General features: G+C 37.3%; 1 pseudogene; it reads right to left on the bottom strand.

Moving 5' to 3' along the window:
- Window positions 1-14379: 14379 nt before the first annotated feature.
- LOC121831974 (small nucleolar RNA U3) lies at window positions 14380-14455 on the bottom strand (annotated as a pseudogene).
- Window positions 14456-19424: the final 4969 nt, after the last annotated feature.

The following is a 19424-nucleotide window of genomic DNA, read 5'->3' as shown; positions in this document are numbered from 1 at the left end:
CAGGGAAAGGAGAATGAATTTTGATAAAATTTGTGAACATAAGAGCTTGAAAAACACAAGAAAATTCCCTCTCCTTGGCTAGATCAATGCCTTTATTTTAATGAGGAATGTAGTCTGACAAAGGATTTTATCCTTATTACAAGTAGCTAAGTTTATTTTGTGCCAGACATGATGCTAAGGTCTTACTGCACACGATCTGATCTATTCTTCCTGGAAAAAAGAAACTATTGTCCATATCTGTAGTTTCCCAGGAGTATTAAGTGGAAAAGTATCACCCAGATAACAGCCATCATTAACTGTTATAAATAATAACAATAGAGCAATAGTAGCAACCATGTGCATCCCAACTCTCATGACACAGGAACTACTCTAAGAATTTTATATATGCCTATCTAATTTTATCACCATGGTAGCCTTAGAGTTGGTATTTATATTTGATGGGAAAGAATAATCACAGAAATACTAATCAGATGTCCCACATCTCCCCGATACTTTATGCTTATGAGATATAAACCAAAAATAAAACAAGTCCTTCGAAGACAAAAAAGGCCACATAACATATTACATTTACAAGCTATGAAATAACATCTACCTGGTATCACCAACTAATATTTGCTATGGGAAATTATTATTTCCTTTTCACACCCGCATCACATTTTTTTTTATCAGTAGTTTTTGTTTTGTAGAATGTAGACCCTGGAAATAGTTACTCAGGCTTCATTTCCTGGCTGTAATATCAAAATTTGCTCTACTGTCATCAACTAGAACAATTTATAAGTCAAGTTACCTTTACAACTAATTCCCACAGATTCTTTGCCTAATTGATGTTTTGTCTTATAGGTGTTATCCTTATAGCTCATCTGTTAGTATAGCTATAGGTACTGAATTATTCTTGCATTCATGCAAAGATACACAGACACACTATAGAGACAGGGAGAGGAAGAGGGAGAGGGAGAGGGAGGGAGGAGGAGGGAGGGGTTTAGGGGGAGGGAGAGGGAGAGGGTGGGAGGGGGAGGGAGGGGGCTACGGGGAGGGAGAGGGAGAGGGAGAAGGAGAGGGAGAGAGAGAGAGAGAGAGAGAGAGAGAGAGAGAGAGAGAGAGAGAGAGAGAGAGAGAGAGAGAGAGAGAGAATACTGGGTAATTGTTATTGCATCCCAGAAACATTTTGTTGTTTAAAATAAACATGATTAAAAAGCAAGTCAACATCCCTGGAGTATGCAGAGTGAGAAATAAATAATCTAAAAATCTACCAACAAAAGTGTAAATTGCAGATCTTGTCATACCTACTCCAATAGCTTGGAGTTTATAGATTCCTTTTCATGAAAATAAATAAGTCAGCCGAAGGCTAGACCTGGAGTGATGAATGTAGCACAGCAAAGGAAATGTGTCCTCTTCTCCTACTTAAAAATAATGATAGGTTCCCCTAGAACCTGCTTAAGTAAGTGACACTCAGAGAAATAGATTGCTATTCTGTGACATATGGTGCACTGGCATTGCAGTTGTATTGTAGAGATTATTACTGGCAGCAAGATTTTATAGTTATTGCCTTGTCAAAGCTGGTGTTTTAATCACTATCATCAGCACTGTCTTCGTGTTTTACCCCATCCCCTACCCAGAAATCCAGACCCGTGTGTCACCCAAAGAGAAGCACGCTTGTGCTGTCCCATTATTTCATTTAGATCTATATTTCAGAGGGATGGTGAAAGATGGCATTACGAGAAGGGGAGGAGTACTCATCCCGGGAGTGGAATTTAAAGACTGTAATTATTGATCCAAGGAGGCTTAAGAATGGTGAAATCATGAAGACTCCCAGAAAGCTGCCTTGGAGATGAGCAATGACTGAGGGTGCAGGTGCTTCCTCTTCTTCCTGAGAGCAATTAGAAGGCCAAATTATTTCCACTGTTACCTAATAAGGCAACAAGTATCACCTGATGAAGTTAATTCCAGGTGCTATTAATGTAAACACAGCACCACTGAAGAGGACCAGCATTGCTCAGAGGTTACAGAGCAAAGCGACACAGAATATCAACCACCCATAACTTTAAAATTCCCCAGACAAGGGAAACATAGAAGTGTGTTAAGCATCACCTGTCATTGGACTTTTAGTCATGTTTATTTTATTAACAAAAAATAAATCAATTGACCATTTTCATAGGAGCCAGAACCCCTTGCCATATTCCCACAATTTCTTAAATTCATTCCGATGCTTGTCTAATCTATATTTTTATTTGTTTTCTTTGGAAGAAAATGACACTTTTTCCTCCAACCTTTTCCTGCCTCCCAATCGCAATGTGTCTGGTTGAGAGGTTTGATGGTAAAAGTAACAGCTGTGGGCTCTTTTCCCCTCTGTTTGCTACAATTGACCTCTTTCCCAGCACATTAGATTCAGACTCAAACTTAAATTGCAAGGTGTTGTGAATAACCTGTGCGTCACTTCGGGCTTTGCTGGTTAGAGCTGTACTTTCCCAGCATCTCAGCACATCGCACCTCCTAAAAAGCCCAGAGAGACAAATTTCTCATTTGTGGAGCGCAGCAGGTCAGCCCTTTCCATATGCTCAAGATTTGTGGCTCATGTCATAGGCAGACTATTCTCATCCTTCAAGTCCTAACAGTTCAGGAGCCTTAAATCCCTCTGAACCCAGATTAAATGGGTTCTGGAGAACACACCACAGTGTTTGTGAGCCTGTATTTTCCCGAAGTACAGTTCATCTGGAGCCCTGCTAGAGAATCACTTGATAATCTGAAGTACCAGCTTTTGGTCTATTTATCACCAAACATGGTGTGTGGGGGTGGTTATGGATATATGCATATGTATGTATAATTTAGATGCATATTTGTATCATTTTACTCTATTGGCAAGCACAATTCAAGACCAGGCTTTCTCAGCCAAAATAAGATTCCTGATATAAGTATAATGCCACATCTCTTTCTTGCCAAGTATGGGGAAACATAGAGATGATATCTCTATACTGAGCTAAATCTGCAAACTCTTCATGACATTCTCAGTGCAATGTGCTCTGAAGAGAGGAAGTTCCCAATCTATGTAATCATTTAGAATCCTTTGCACCAACATCCATATTTTAGGAAGATATTCCACATGTGCTACCTCACCTTTAAGATGTTCCATGTTTGTGGATTGATAATCTTAGTCTCTTTTAACATTTATGCTTTTCTTCATTTAAGGGTTATTTAAATTAATTTCTAGATTAGGGTCTTTAAAAATAGAGTTAAACATGTACTACATTCTCAAGTCTGTTAAGAGTTTAAACCCCTCTGTCCCTGCCACACCTTAGAGGAAGTCCCTCTGATCAATCTCTGCTTGTCTGCACTCCCCTCATACCCTACCACAACCATGCAAGGATAATTAACACTGTCTTCCCTGCTTAGAATGGCTAGGAAAGAAGGGACATTTCCCTTCCTTGATATTTTCTATGATTTGTCCTGACCAGATGCTACATTAATTTAACTTTGTGTCAAGCTTGAGAGTTTTCCATTTTGCATATCAGTCCATTTGTGTTTGTCTTTTTGAGTTCCTTTGCTATTGTGAGTTGAGCATTTTCTTTAATACTTTCCTGTTGGTTGTTTATGGGTTTTTTTTTTCCTTGAGACAGGGTTTCTCTGTGTAGCTTTGAAGCCTGTCCTGGATCTCACTCTGTAGACCAGGTTGACCTTCCCAAGTGCTGGGATTAAAGGCGTGTGCTACCACCACCCAGCCAGTTGTTTATGATTTTTAAGAAGCTAGTTAAGGGCATATATTTTCAACTTTTAACTATTTAATTTTTAGCCATGAAAGATTCAGGTTTACTCTTATCGGTGTTTAGGACTATAGTTCTATCATCTATGTATGGACAGCCGTGCATGAAAACCAATGATACATTTATTTTGTTTTTTTCAGAATTATATTTACCATGTTCTCAATCATTATGTCTTATAAAAACTGCCTCCATCCCAACTTACTATGAGCGTACCTTATGCATTCTCATGCAGATTCAAATCAAACATTCTCTATCATGAGGAATGTTTTGTTTACCTTGACAACTCCTATCTCCTAAGGGAAAAACTGTTCCTCTACTCAGCCCTTCTGACAACACATATGCGAGTCTTTCTTTTTTTTCATACCAACTAACTTTACAACTCTTTGTACATAACAGAGTACTCAATTGTTCAGACACACAGGGGACCACTGTACTGATGTCTAATGTTGTTCTCCAAAGATTAGTTCTATTTATAAACTTTGCTTTGTGGCTTTTTTAGCATAAGAGTATCTTTGGGAGAAATATTTCACACAAGCACATAGCTCTTCTAATCTCATACAACAAAGTATTATATATGATCTTTTAACAAATTATCTCTTCCATTGCTGATGAAATACACATTGTATAATTGTGGGTATTATATGAACCTTTCATGTGTGTGTTTACACATTTCAGTAGTGCACTCTCCTAGAACTGTGAAACACGTGGTATTTTCACGTTCAAAATTTTTGAATTGTTCCTATTCTCTTTTGATTAACTGCTATGGGATATCTTTCTGTAAGCTGTGAGTATGTGTTCCTCCCATTGGTTAATAAATAAAGCTGCATTGGCCTATGGCAGGGCAGGATGGAGCCAAACAGGAAATTCAGGAAAGATACAGAGAGAAGAAAGGTGGAGTCAGAGCAGACACTGAGCTGCTGTCAGGAGAAGCAAAATGTGAGAGAACAGGTAATGCCATCAAGTCAAGTGACAAAACATAGCTTAGTAGGAATGGATTGAGTTAAGTTGGGAGGGCTAGCTAGCAAGAAGCCTGAGCCATAGGTCACACTGTGTAATTAGTAAAAACCCCTGTGTGTTTACTTGGGACCTATTGCTATGCGACCAGGCAAGTCACAGAGAAACTTCCCCCTACAATTAACTTGTTTAGCCTATTTAAAACATATCAAATACTGCAGTACTTTTATCCTATCCTAAATAAAGTTAAGATATTAGAATGTGTTAACTCTAATTATTTATTTTTGTTATTATGCCTTACATTTTCTCTATTATATTAATGTTTCAAAACATGCCAGTGTTAGTTTATTAATTATTTAATTGAATTCACTCATATACTTGTAATTTCTACTTTTATTCTTTTTATTTTCCCTTATTTCTCTTAAGAGCAGTATTTTGAAATACATATGTGCATATGTGTGTGTGTAGGGGGAGGGGTACATAGAGGGATGATTCAACATTTAAGAGTAGTGGCTCATCTTCCAGAGAACCTAGGTTCAGTTCCTAACAACAACATGGCAGCTTAAACACTTCTGTGTGTAATGACATTTTGCAGTCCCAGAGGATCTGACCCTGTCTTCTGCACTTACTACACATGTGTGTGTTGCATAGAAATAGAACAGTGAAACAAATTTATAAAGGCGGGGAAACTCTTAATGTTTTAAAAAGATTTCTATTTTATCATAGAATTACTTTATTTTCATTAACCATGAAATAATGATACATGCACACATAATAGAAGTTTAAGAACTTCAGTTTCTTTGGCATCAACATTAAACCTCATATATGCATTATCAAGTTAGTCGGTTGCCTTTATTAAAAGTAATTACTGGTGATTCTTGTGAATGTTAAAATTATCATGTGTCCCTAGGACACTGAGGTATAAGCTTACTAGTCCCTCCATCTACAAGTTTATCTGTCATCTACAAGTTTTTCTGTGTATAAATGGTAGAATGTTACATTCATTGTTTGTAGTCATTTTAAACAATCAACTTTATGGTGATGAACTTTAGCAACAACAGCATGTGATCCATTAAACTTTTTCATTATGTTCAGGGTGCTGATTGATATGATTGGATTGAATCACTATTCCTGGTTTTATGTTGTTGATGTCTTTGTTTCACTTCATGAGAGGAAAGTGAGGTTGACAAAGAGAGCTCCCAACCTTCACACATATTCACAAGCAACTTGGTTCATGAAGAAAGTCTAGGACTTCCAGGAGATGATAAATGATGATGACAGATGTTCTAGGTAAGAATCACTTGTTCCTGGAGGTCACAGAAGAATGATGAAGTCTTAACTTTAAGGTCACTGGTGCCAAAAATGGAAATTCCCTGTAGCATCATTAAGGATGGAATTCTAAGGATCATGTGTGCTTAAAACACCACACAGTGTCACTGCTTTAGCAAAGCTTAAATAAAATTTCCTCAGCAAATATTTCATTAGTGGTTCTATGCTGCTAAATCAATTTCAAAGATATCCAGTAATTGGGTGTTTTTTAAACATGTTTCCTATACATTATCTTTACTTATTTTAATGGGAACTAAATCTGTATAGTTCCTGATATAGTTGTCCCCAAAGTGAGAACACCTAGAAAAAACTTCAACACTTTATCATTAAAAGATACTTTCAGCTTCCTTGGTTTGAGTAGCTTCTCATCAGGTAATGATAGATGCAAGTGTAGCTGGAAGTTTACCTGTGTCCTGCCTGGCCTGCGGTCAGGACAAAGCTCTTTCACCCGCAGGTCCCTCAGCTGCAAGGACCCAAATAAACACGCATATGTTAATACTATTTTAAAACTATGGCCATGCCAGGCTTCTTGTTATCTGGTTCTTATATCTTAAACTAACCCATTTGTATAAATCTATACTGTGCCACGTGGCTTGTGGCTTATTGGTACCTTTACTTCTTGCTTCTCATGGCAATGTCTGGCAGTGTCTCCTCTGCTCTGCCTTTCTCCTTCCTTCTATCTGTTTAGATTTTCTGCCTGCCTCTAATCTGCCTTGCCATAGGCCAAATGGCTTTATTTATCAACCAATCAGAGCACCATATTTTCACAGCATAGAGAAAGACATTCCCCCATCACTTCCTCTTTCTTTCTAAACAAAAAGAAGCTTTTAACTTTAACCTAGTAAAATTACATATATCAAGCAAGAATTACAATTATAGTATCTATTCTATTTGTATTTGGAAAAATTAAAGAAGATATCCTATCTATTCTAAATTTGTGAGTCTAAGGTATCATATCTGTCTTATCTCTTATCATAATCAAGAAAAACCATAATTATAACTATCTAGTCTTCAACTACATCAAAGAATTCAGAAGGATACAATATTATCTAAGTAAACAGGAAGTACATTGTAAGCAACTTCCAAAAATCCAGAATGACAGAGACAGCTGACTGCCTAGACAGTCTCCTAAAGTTCTTTTTACAATGTTGGGGCATCCATTTTCAGCCCACAGGCCTAGAGTCTCTCAGTGGCTTCTTCCTGTGTCCTGTAGAATGTCTGGGAGTTTCTTCTGCAAAGCAGGAACCTGTAGGACCATCTCAACTTGCAAAGTTCAGTGGTCACCTTCCTATGGGTCCTACATGTTCAGTTTATACAACATACTGTCAATCAGTTGATGTACTTTTTTGCCCAGTGGCTAACTTTTGCCACAAAGAAAGCAAACACCATAATGAGTTTCTTCAATGCCCATTATCTTCTCTGAAGTAGATTGGTGCTGCCAGGTGCAGACATGTCTCAATTAAGAAAAGTCTAAGTTTTTAAAACATTTTAAATGTCATAGTCTGTAGGTCTTTGAAGTGTTTGAAAATTATCTACCTAATTGAATTATATCTATGTATACCTAGAAAAGTTAACATGACTATAAGTTTGACTATCATAGAAGACTGATTATTAATCTATATTTCTTAATTATACATTATAATTTTATATGAGTTCCATAAACATAATACCTTAAGCAAGAGTAGAAATATATATATATTTCTACTATATATATATATATATAGTATGGTATATATATATATATTTCTATATATATGTAGTATAACAAAATTAACTTTAAATTTGTATCAATAAGCTAAAATCTATAGCAATGTAAAACATTTTAAACAAGCTGTTGCTCTTTAAAAGTACATTCAATAATCTACCCTTTTGTCCTATCATATCTATATCCTATCCCCCTCTTTTCTTTAAAATGATATTGACTATGACCAATAACAATTTGTAACCAATCTCTAAACAAAGACAAATATCCATAATCCATTTTTTGGAAATGTGAGCATAGTTGTCTAGGCTACTTCCTGCTGATAAGGGGCGCTGGTAGTCTTATGGGGATCCTGAGAAATTTGAGGTAATAATCAAGTCTTGGGAAGACCAGCTATAACTTTGTTGATAGGTATCATCTGTTAAGGTTCAGGAGGTCTGGCTTGATCAAATCTGATCCTTAATCTTAACCTGGAACAAATCCATAGCCTCTTGCTTCCTGTGGAAACAAAAACAGAGCCTCCTTTCCAAAGCAACATATCCTTTATTGGTGAAATTATTATGGCCACTCCATGTAGTTAAAAGGATATTTATTTAATGGCATAACTCACAAATTAAGAGATAGGTAGGTCACAGGTTCTGAGAAAGGTGTATCGCAGTCCAGCGGTGTTCTCTGGAGCTCTGCTCGGTCCACCTCCACCGTTCAGGGTCCTGGCACAGAGCAAGCACTTGCCCATCCAGCTCTCTGGTCTCCAGGCGCCTCCCCTGGCCCCACCTCATAGGCGTGACAGTTGTCAGAGTCTCAATGGGGGTTGGAACTTCCAGATCCAAGCTGGAATGGCTACCCACTGCAATCCTTAGATCCAAATTTTGAAGTCAAAATATCTTTAAAATATACATAATGGTTTAACTCAGCAGCCTTTGTAATCAGATGTCTTTCTTCATTTAAAACTCCCAAAGACAGTAATATCCAGACTCTCTATGTGATTTCCATCTTTACATGCTTATTTTTATATTACTTTTGCTGTCTCTTTAAAGACTTTATTTTTTAAAACTTTCTATTTTTTTATATAACTGTCTATATTCCTTTTTCTCTCTTTTCTAAGCCTCCATATATTTTTATACACACTGTAAACCATTTAAAGTCTTAGTCCATCTGAATCTGTCTTATTGTGAATCTATTGCTTTAAACTGCAGCATTACTAGGACTGACATGGCAGCTTTTGCTGCTGGCTCTGCCCACCACAGTTTCCCAACATGGCAGAAGTATGTTTACCACCAGCTCTTAGAGAACTATGTTCAGCTCATCGCTGAGTCTGTGAAGCAGTGGGTCTATGGTTCCATCCAGCAGTGTGTAGCCCAAAAAGCTTTTTTTTTTTTTTTTTGTCTGTACTAGCAAAAGCTATATCCACTGTGCATCATACTGTGCAGCTTGGAGATACCTCTGTGTAACGAGGCAAGAAACTGCCATGCTGCAATTCCGCCATGCTGCACTCAAGCCCATATGCTGCTGTAAACCCTCAATACTATAGCTCATGGCTGGACTGAGAGGCACAACTAGGAAGCTGGTTTTAGCTCCATTTTAGAATCTTTTTTTTTAAAAAGCTTTCTCTGTTTTTAGGTGGAAGCTCTTGCCCCATGTTTTGGCGCCATTTGTAGCTAGACATTGTTGATGTATTTATTGCTTGTATATATTGTATATAGTTATTGTACTTATTGTATATAGTTTTTCTTATATTAGTTATAAGGTTTTTTATTTATCTTTTATTTCAATTAGACAAAAAAAGGAAAATGTGGTGATATTTTGTTTGTGCTGAAATGTGGTGATATTTATTTGTATGTTAATAAAAAAAGTTTGCCTGGAAATAAGGGAGAAAAGGCCAGTCATTTTAAGTAAACAAGAAGTCAGGTAGCACATGCCCTTAATCCTATCACTTCGCAGGCAGGGTCTCTGTGTGTTCAAGGCCACACTACGGAACTGAGCCAAGTATGGTGACACATGCCTTTATTCCAGTACCAGCTATAGAGACCTGGAGGTCTGTATAGCCAGACAGAAAGTGACAGAGCTATGTATGAAAAGGAAGTGAGGTAATGGGCTAAGATAGCCAATGAGAGGGCAGAAGAGCAAGACAATAAAGGCATGGGAAGACAGGAAGTAACTTGCATTTGGAAGCTGCAGAGTTGGTGAGGTAAGGTTTGCTGGTGACTTTCCCTATTTCCCTGATCTAAGGCTTTCACCCCTACATTTGGCTCTGTTTTTTATTTAATAAGGCCATTTAGAAATTTGTCTACATTCAAGAGTCATGGATTTATGAAGTTAGTAAATAACTGCTGTGATTCACAGGGGAAATGACAGCAGATTGAGTTCGCATATAACACTGTGAGTAATGTTACACTTAGAACTGATGTAGTAGAATTGGAGAGTTTTGAAGCATTTCTTTCTTTTAAAACATACTTTGATTCTATTTGTATTAGAGTTTTGCCTGAGTAGATGTATGTGTATCTTCTGTGTATCTGGTGTCTACAGAGGCCAGAAGGGTATGTCAGATACTCCAGATCAAGAGATATTCATGTTTGTGAGCCACCATATAGGTTCTGGGAAGTGAGCTAGGGTCCTGTGTCAGAGTAGCAAACACTCTTTAATGCTAAGCCATCTCTCTAATTATCCCTGTAGTTTTTTCCTTGAATGTTTTTGTTTCTGTTTTATGTACATAGTTTTGATGAAATAATAAAAGAGAATTGTTCATAAATGACTACATGACATTCATTATCAAGTTGTAAAAATTAAGTTTTAAAGACATGGTAAGGTATAAATCTGTGTTATAAGAATACCCCCTTTCTGTTTCACCCCAAACCCTAAACTTAGTAGGTACTGATGGTCTTTGTGGCAAATGTAGTTGGCAGATTAAACACTTGAAGGAATGATGTGTTTGGCAGTAATTTGGTAAAACTCATTGTGACAGGTTTTAGATTCTCTTGCCACAAACTCAAATGTCAAAATAATAATGAACTAATTATTATCTACCAATATTAAATATTCCTGACAAAGAAAATTTAAGGAGAAAAAAAAAGTTTGCACTATCAAGATGCTACGAAAACAGTCCATCAAATTCTATAAAACACCAGCTACTCACAAACAGTAACTGTTTAAAAAAATTTTTAAAAATCATATTTAAGAAATTATGTTTATGCCTAACTTTTTATGCAGTCAGTGAATGTAGACAAAGTCATTAGCCCTTCTTACAAACTTAGTACTCAGTAATTCTATTTGGAAAGATTGAAAACAACAGAAAGAACATAATCAAAATCAAAGGATCCAATCAGCAGGAACTGAATGTGAGGCAGAGTTTGTCTGTTATGACAAGAGGTGAGGGAGTATGCATGTTTCTGTATTATAATTAAGAAGAAGAGAAAACTTCTGGTTCTAAATTCTACCTTTCTTTGATCATGCCTACCTTAACTTGCAATTAAAAAGATCACACAATAAAGGATTTGATGTTTCCATTGACTTGCTAATCAATTGTTTATTTGCCTTAGACATACCTTCTTTTTCCACAAGACTGACCTAATTTTCATAGCCTTGATTAAACAGAACCAAATGAAAAGGTTTGTTTTCTTCTTTAGTTCTCTACATTAGACTGATGTAGAGGTGAACAAAAATAGACAGAAAACCAAATCCATCTCTGAGTGATATTTCCTTGCCAGGTTTAAGTATTTGTCAAAACAAAATCTGCTTAACATGTGTCAAATTTGTCCATTATTCTTACTGTAAAATGTGAAAATGGACAGAGCTTAATGTACATAAGCAGAATTATCATAGCCAACATTTACTCAGCCCTCATTCTTTTCACTCTGATCACGTGCCTTGTGTACCTTCTCTGCTCACCCCAGCCCTGGGAAGTGACTGGTATTGTTATCTGTGCTTCGCAGACTGGGTGAGTAATTGGCAGAGAGGGCTTACAAAAGTTGCCTAGAGTCATGCAGCTTGTACATGGGTGAATGAAACACTCATTCCTGTCATTTGACTTCAGCTCCCGTGTGCAGAATCAACCCAGAGTTCTTTGTTCTTGAATGATTAAAAATGCTTTTGTTATTTTTCTAGTTCATTATTGGAGAAGGAAAGAGATACATGTGCTCTCTAAAATTTATGTATATTGTCACCATCCAAAAAAAATTACAGTTTATCTTGCTCATTTTTAAGTGTTTAGCTCAGTCAAAATGATGATGGGATTCAGACAAAAGAACCTGGCAAATTGGAAATCCAATTGATATTTTCAAATGATTCTATACGTTAAACTCAAAATGGATTAGAAGCTAACCTATTAGTCTGTTTTAGACAGTGCGATGTTCTCATCCCAAGCTATCTGCACTATTGGCCTATTTATTTTGTTTACTGTAGAAAAATGACTCAAATCAACCATGGAAGAAATGAATCAGTTCTATCAAGACACTGAATCTATTCTACAGCCTCTGAAACTGACCCTCGCCTGTAAAAAATTTAGAGAGTTCAAAATGATAGTAAAGAAAATGCATTTGGATTCCCAATAAAATGTCTGTCTCTGTAGGTGTCTGTGTAAGTCACTGCCTCGTGAGCAGCATCTCTCCAGCTCTCTCAAGGAGTTATCCAAAGGTGTTGCATAAACTGTGAATTCCTTTATATCACATGAAAATGCTTGTTGGATTGATCACAAATGCTTATCCTCACAAAATCTGAGCTAGACGCAGTATTGTCAATCATCTGTATTTGCATCTAGATAAGACAGTGTGCAGGACCAATGCTGAGAAGCAGGAATTGCTGTATTATTGTATTGTCCAAATTTTTAAGCTTTTGCAGTTTAGGGGTCTCATTCAATATGTACCCCAGGCTTATTCATGGAAATCAGTGGAATAGTACTGCCTGATGTCCTCATTTTCCTCCAAAAATACTGTCTCTATTCAAACTTAGAGCTAATGAATGTTTCTAGATGTTAATATACTTTTAAAGAAATGCTCACATCATTACATTACATTGCACTGAAACAGTACTGGGGAAATAGTCACTCTATACACAGGCACTACACATCAAATATTAATTTAAGTATTTGTGCTCTCAGTTATATTCCAAATAAAGAAACTGGCCTGAGTGGCATTATATTTCTTATCCAGGATCACTTGGCTCCTGAAGTAATATGAGAAATTTATGGTGTTAACTTCTAAAATAGGCATGCTTCCATTGTTCTGAAATCCTAATCCTCAAAATGACTCTGATGGCAGGTTTGACTGATTCCATGTCCTCTGAGACAATGGATATAAAGAGCAATACAAGTGTCTCTGGCTACTGTGACATGTTTGTGGAAATATTCCTGCTAAGTCCAGCTGGCTGGATTGAAGCCTCAGTATCTTCCCATTTCAAAATGAAAACTGGAGAATATTATTTTCTCTGAACCGAATCTATCTTCATCTAGGGTGGTGATGGATATTATTAGTATTTAGGGACTTACTGGCTTCCATAGTCAAATTACTAGCAATTCCATTTCATAGCAATTCTGTAAAACATTTATATTCAACAAAAGCAGTTTTCAGTAAATAGAAAAAGTACTTGAAAAGAAGTCTACATGGGATCTCAAACACAAATATTAACACAGTCAAAATTCAGCAAGCATGTCTACAGAGATGGCCCAGTTGGCAATGACCTTGCTGTACTAGCATCAGAATTTGAGTTTGATCCTCCTCACACACATAGAAAACTGGGTATGGAAGCACTTGTGTAATTCCTGTGCTGGGGAAGCACAGGGAGGAGTAAGATAAGCTGGTTATAGTTACTCACAGAGAAGGGACGATCAACTGTTCCCCAGGATACAGGGAATCAGAACCTCACAGCACATGGTTTGCAGAAATGGCATCAAACTTGGTCAAATGAGAAAATTTAGAAACTTCTCAAAGCTAAAAATAATGCACCACAAAGGATAATACTATGTATCACAGCTGAATAATGAGAACCACTGAATGCTGGAAGACAAAAAAATGATGCTTAAAAACTCTACACTAAGATAAAACAGAAGTCAAAAGTCAAAGCAAGAAAAGCTTCAGTTGCATTACTAAAAATTCTTACCACCTACAGACATTCTGTAAAACAGTAGGGAATACATATTAGCAAGGGTAATTTAAATATTGCAAAGATATAGAATATACAGAATAAAATGAGTAAAGCACAGAGGAAACAATATATCTATATATAAGGTCATGTCTAGGTCAAAATACCATAATCTGGGGGGGGTGGTGGAAATCTCAATAAAAGAATATGTCAGAAGAGAAAAAATTAAAGTCTTGCAGCCAGTCATCATTCCTTAGTGCAGATCTGAGAAGTATTGACAACTCTATAACCAGTTTATGGATGGAAACAAATAGAACTAAGTACAATGTATTTAGGAGAGATGAAAATAATGACAGAAACCAAATATATTTCTGTCCAGATTGATTTTTGTCTTTTTTTCCTAATGCAATTATTCAACACAGCTGTATGAGAACCACCGACAACTTTGTTATAGAATTCATTATAATTTTCTGGATGCCAAAAATATTTAATGACATTGCACCCAAGTGTGCATAAAAACTTAAATAAGAAAATAATATTCCATGAATCATAGACTTAAAATCTAATACTGAGTTTATGGAAATTCATTTAAAAAACAAAGTTAGTAATGAACTATAGAAATGATCCCTGAAAGTATAGTCTTCCCAAAAGCAATCTACAGATTCAATGCAATCACCATCAGAATACCAACACAATTTTTCACAGACCTGGAAAGAATAATACTCAACTTCATATGGAAAAACAAAAAACCCAGGATAGCCAAAAGAATCCTGTACAATAAAACAACCTCTGGAGGCATCATGATCCCTGACTTCAAGCACTACTATAGAGCTACAGTAATAAAAACAGCTTGGTATTGGCATAAAAACTGACATATGGACCAATGAAATCGAATTGAAGACCCTGACATTAACCCGCACACCTATGAACATATAATTTTTGACAAAGAAGCCAAAAGTGTACAATGGAAAAAAGAAAGCATCTTCAACAAATGGTGCTGGCATAACTGGATATCAATGTGTAGAAGGCTGCAAATAGATCCATATCTGTCACCGTGCACAAAGCTTAAGTCCAAGTGGAATAAGGACCTCAACATAAATCCAGCTACTCTGAACCTGCTAGAAGAGAAAGTAGGAAATAGTCTTGAATGCATTAGCATAGGAGATCACTTCCTAAATATAACACTGGTAGCACAGACACTGAGAGAAACAATCAATCAATGGGACCTCTTGAAACTGAGAAGCTTTTGTAGAGCAAAGGATACAGTCAACAAGGCAAACAGACAGCCTACAGAATGGGAAAAGATCTTCACCAACCCCACATCTGACAGAGGACTGATATCCAGAATATATAAGGAACTCAAGAAATTAGACATCAAAACGACCAACAGTCCAATTAAGAAATGGGCTATAGAACTAAACAGAGAATTCTCAACAGAGGGAACTCAAATGGCTGAAAGACATTTAAGGAATTGCTCAACATTATTAATCATCAGGGAAATGCAAATCAAAACAATTCTGAGATACCACCTTACGCCTGTCAGAATGGCTAAGATCAAAAACACTGAAGACACTTTATGCTGGAGAGGATGTAGAACTAGGGGAACTCGCCTCCACTGCTGGTGGGAATGCAAGCTTGTACAACCACTTTGGAAATCAATATGGCGCTTTCTTAGAAAATTGGGAATCAATCTCCCCCAAGATCCAGCTATACCACTCTTGGACATATACCCAAGAAATGCTCAATCATATCACAAGAGCACTTGCTCAGCTATGTTCATATCAGCATTGTTTGTAATAGCCAAAACCTGGAAACAACCTAGATGCCCTTCAACTGAAGAATGGATAAATAAATTGTGGCACATATACACAATGGAATACTACTCAGCAGAGAAAAACAATGACATCATGAGGTTTGCAGGCAAATGGATAGATCTAGAAAAAAATCATCCTGAGTGAGGTAACCCAGACTCAGAAAGACAAATATGGTATGTACTCACTCATCTGAGTATACTAAAGGTGGAACAAGGATGACTGGACTGCTACTCACATCACCAGGGAGGCTACCTGGAAAACAGGACCCCAAGAAAGACACGAGGATCGCCCAATGACGGAGAAATGGCTGAGATCTACATGAACAACCTGGACATGAGTGGGAGTAATGAAGGGTGAGGGTCAGAGGAAAGAGAGCCTGTGGGAGCGGGAGATCCCAGCTGGATCAAGAACAGAGAGGGAGAACAAGGAATAGGAGACCAGGGTAAATGAAGACCACATGAGAAAAGGAAGAAACAAAGTGCTAGAGAGGCCCACACAAATCCACAAAGATACCCCCACAAAAAACTGCTGGCAATGGTCTAGGGACAGCCGGAACTGACCTACTCTGGTGATGGGATGGCCAAACACCCTAATAGTTGTGCCAGAAACCCCATCCAAGGACTGAGGAATCTGGATGCAGAGATCCATGGCTAGGCCCCAGGTGGAGCTCCGGGAGTCTAATTAGCAAGAAAGAGGAGGGTTTATATGAGCGAGAATTGTTGAAACCAAGGTTGGATAAAGCACAGGGACAAATAGCCAAACAAATGGAAACACATGAACTATGAACCGAAAGCTGAGGGGCCCCCAACTGGATCAGGCCCTCTGAATAGAAACCCCATCCAATGACTGAGGAATCTGGATGCAGAGATCCATGGCTAGGCCCCAGGTGGAGCTCTGGGAGTCTAATTAGCAAGAAAGAAGAGGGTTTATATGAGCGAGAATTGTTGAAACCAAGGTTGGAAAAAGCAGAGGGACAAATATCCAAATGAAAGGAAACACATGAACTATGAACCAATAGCTGAGGAGCCCCCAACTGGATCAGGCCCTCTGGATATATAAGACAGTTGATTAGCTTGATCTGCTTGGGAGGCATACAGACAGTGGGACTGGGTCCTGTCCTCAGTGCATGAACTGGCAGTTTGGAACCTGGGGCTTATACAGGGACACTTGGCTCAGCCTGGGAGGAAGGGACTGGACCTGCCTGGACTGAATCTACCAGGTTAAACTCAATCCTCGAGGGAGTCTTTGCCCTGGAGGAGATGGGAATGGGGAGTGGGCTGGGGGGAAGGCGGGGTGGGTGGGGTGGGTGGGTGGTGGAACTTGCAAAATAAGTTCCGAGTTCCAATAAGTTACTCATAAAAGTAAACCTACTTAAGTTGATAATGCACCTGAAAATTTTATGGAAATTAATTAACTGCATATAATTCAAAGACTCCAGGAAAAAGAGTAAATAAATAAAAATAACATTTAATTCACAAATTCGGATGAAATATATATTTCTTTCTAGGAAAGAGAATATATGAGCCTGGGAACATGAATAGAGCGCACACAGGAGAGCTGAGTTTATTACTAGAGCCTATGTAAAATGTTGAGTCTGGTGGCTCAACCTTAAGTTTCAATTCCGGGGAAGCAGACAAAGGCTTATTAGACTGGCAGCTCACCCTAGTAGGCAACCATCAAGTCCTAGTGAGAGACCCTGTCTCATAAAACAGAAGGAGGAGGAGTGGGTAGAGGAAGAGGAGGAGGGTAAGGGAAGGAAAGAAAAGAAAGAGGAGAGAGAGGGAGAGAGAGAGAGAGAGAGAGAGAGAGAGAGAGAGAGAGAGAGAGAGAGAGAGAGAGAGAGAGAAAAGGATGGATGGAAGGAGGAAGGAAGGAAGGAAGGAAGGAAGGAAGGAAGGAAGGAAGGAAGGAAGGAAGAAGACAGGGACAGAGACAGAGATAGAGACAGAGACAGAGACAGAGATAGACAAAGAAAGAACAACTAAAAATAATCTGGGTGTTTCCTGAGAAACCTGAACTGAAAAGCCCCAGTGAGACGGAACTCTGGCATCTAAACTTCATGGTATACAGAGAGGCATGCACCTTCATACATACAAACATGTAGACATGCCAATAAATACACACAAAAGACAAAAAAAAGAATGCTGATGCACAAAAGAATAAAATATTCATTTTTATTAATCTGTCAAAAGATGCTTGAGTAATCAGGACATGCAAATTAAATGAAGATTATTTTGCTTGCTACATTTTCCAGAATAACCAAATATGGTTAACTGTATTAATTTTAGTTAAATTACAGGAAAACACAGTATCTATTACCAGTAAAAATGTGCAGTCAATTTCACTGTAACTGTCAAAAATGACAATTTACCTATCTATTCATCCACCTAAAATTATATTACTATGCATTTAGCCGAACACAATATTACACATATGCACAAAAGCTCATGCATTTGAAATTATAAAATAGCAGCATTTTAATAGCAAAACTGAGTAGCACCAATCTTCCCTCCAATCTAGAATATTGAAATATCACTGAGACCTTAGTATGGCTTACAAAATAGCAAACTAAAATAAGGGAAGTCCATATGAATGCAGGAGAGATCATTTATAACTGATGAAAACAATATTGACAAACATGATATATGACGCCATTTCTCTTTAAAAATATGAAATTAAACTATATGACTCTAGTCTTACGTGTATATTAACTATTGTGATTTAAATAACTAAATAAAAATTTTGGAAAAAAACTGAATAAGCTACTTATAATGACTTCCTGTGAGAGGGATTTCCGCCTAGGTTAGGACAGTTTGGTGCTACTTGTATTTTACTAAGTATACTTTCATATTGTTTGCATGCTTACCATAAGAATGAACTCACAAATACTGTTTAAGTAAACATATTTATTATTTATTAGATCAAATGGTTTGGCACTATCTGGAGACCCTCCGCTTTTCCTTTGAGGCACTTATATAATTTTTAATACTTTAAATTACATGAGCAAATCTCTGTTTAATAACTGTAGTCCCCTTGGCCCCTCTCTTGTGACAGCTTTAAAAGCTTCAGGCTTTATATCAACGTTCAGGGGAAGAAGAAAGTAGAAAGACACAGTACTGGCTGCATCTACCCCTTGCATCAAGGAAAAAAAAAATTCCCCAAACCCAACAGAAATCCCTTCTTTGCATTTTACTGTGTATAACTGTGAAACATGCACAACTCTAGTGGAAAGAAGGCAGGGAACACCAGTGATTTGTTTACTACACTTTTTCCTTCTCTTTCTATAAAACAGCAAAGTTTGCAAAAGACTGTTGGAATAGCATTGCTTGAATTCTGGTTCTAATTTTTTTTCTTAAGAAATTTTTTCATTCATTTTACACACCAATCAAAGATTTTACATGCTATTATAAGTGACTGAATTCTATTGATTATATTTAACTGGCAACATAGCATATGTACTCCAGAAGTGTCAGATAACATATTTTCTATGTCACATACTACTGTAATCAAAACTCCACACAAAGTTCAGACTAAGAAGTAAATTTAGCGAAGCTTTCCTGAAGAATGTGGCCTGCCCATTACAAAAACAAGTTGTGTTTTGCATGTAAACCACCCAGCTGAGCCCCATTCACCTCCCTCCTTCTTTTCCTTTGCTTTAAAGTATCTTTAAATTGCTTTTTACAAATTGGTCTTGGCAGTGATACCATCATTCATTCATGAAGAATATTCTAAGAAACCACCCTGTGAAACTAATTACTATGTTTTCTTACAAATTATATATCTGCAGTGCTACAGAAT

Source organism: Peromyscus maniculatus, chromosome 8, assembly GCF_049852395.1.
Source record: "Peromyscus maniculatus bairdii isolate BWxNUB_F1_BW_parent chromosome 8, HU_Pman_BW_mat_3.1, whole genome shotgun sequence".
In the NCBI taxonomy this organism is placed as follows: Eukaryota; Metazoa; Chordata; class Mammalia; order Rodentia; family Cricetidae; genus Peromyscus; species Peromyscus maniculatus.
This window is presented reverse-complemented; position numbering and strand designations above follow the sequence as displayed.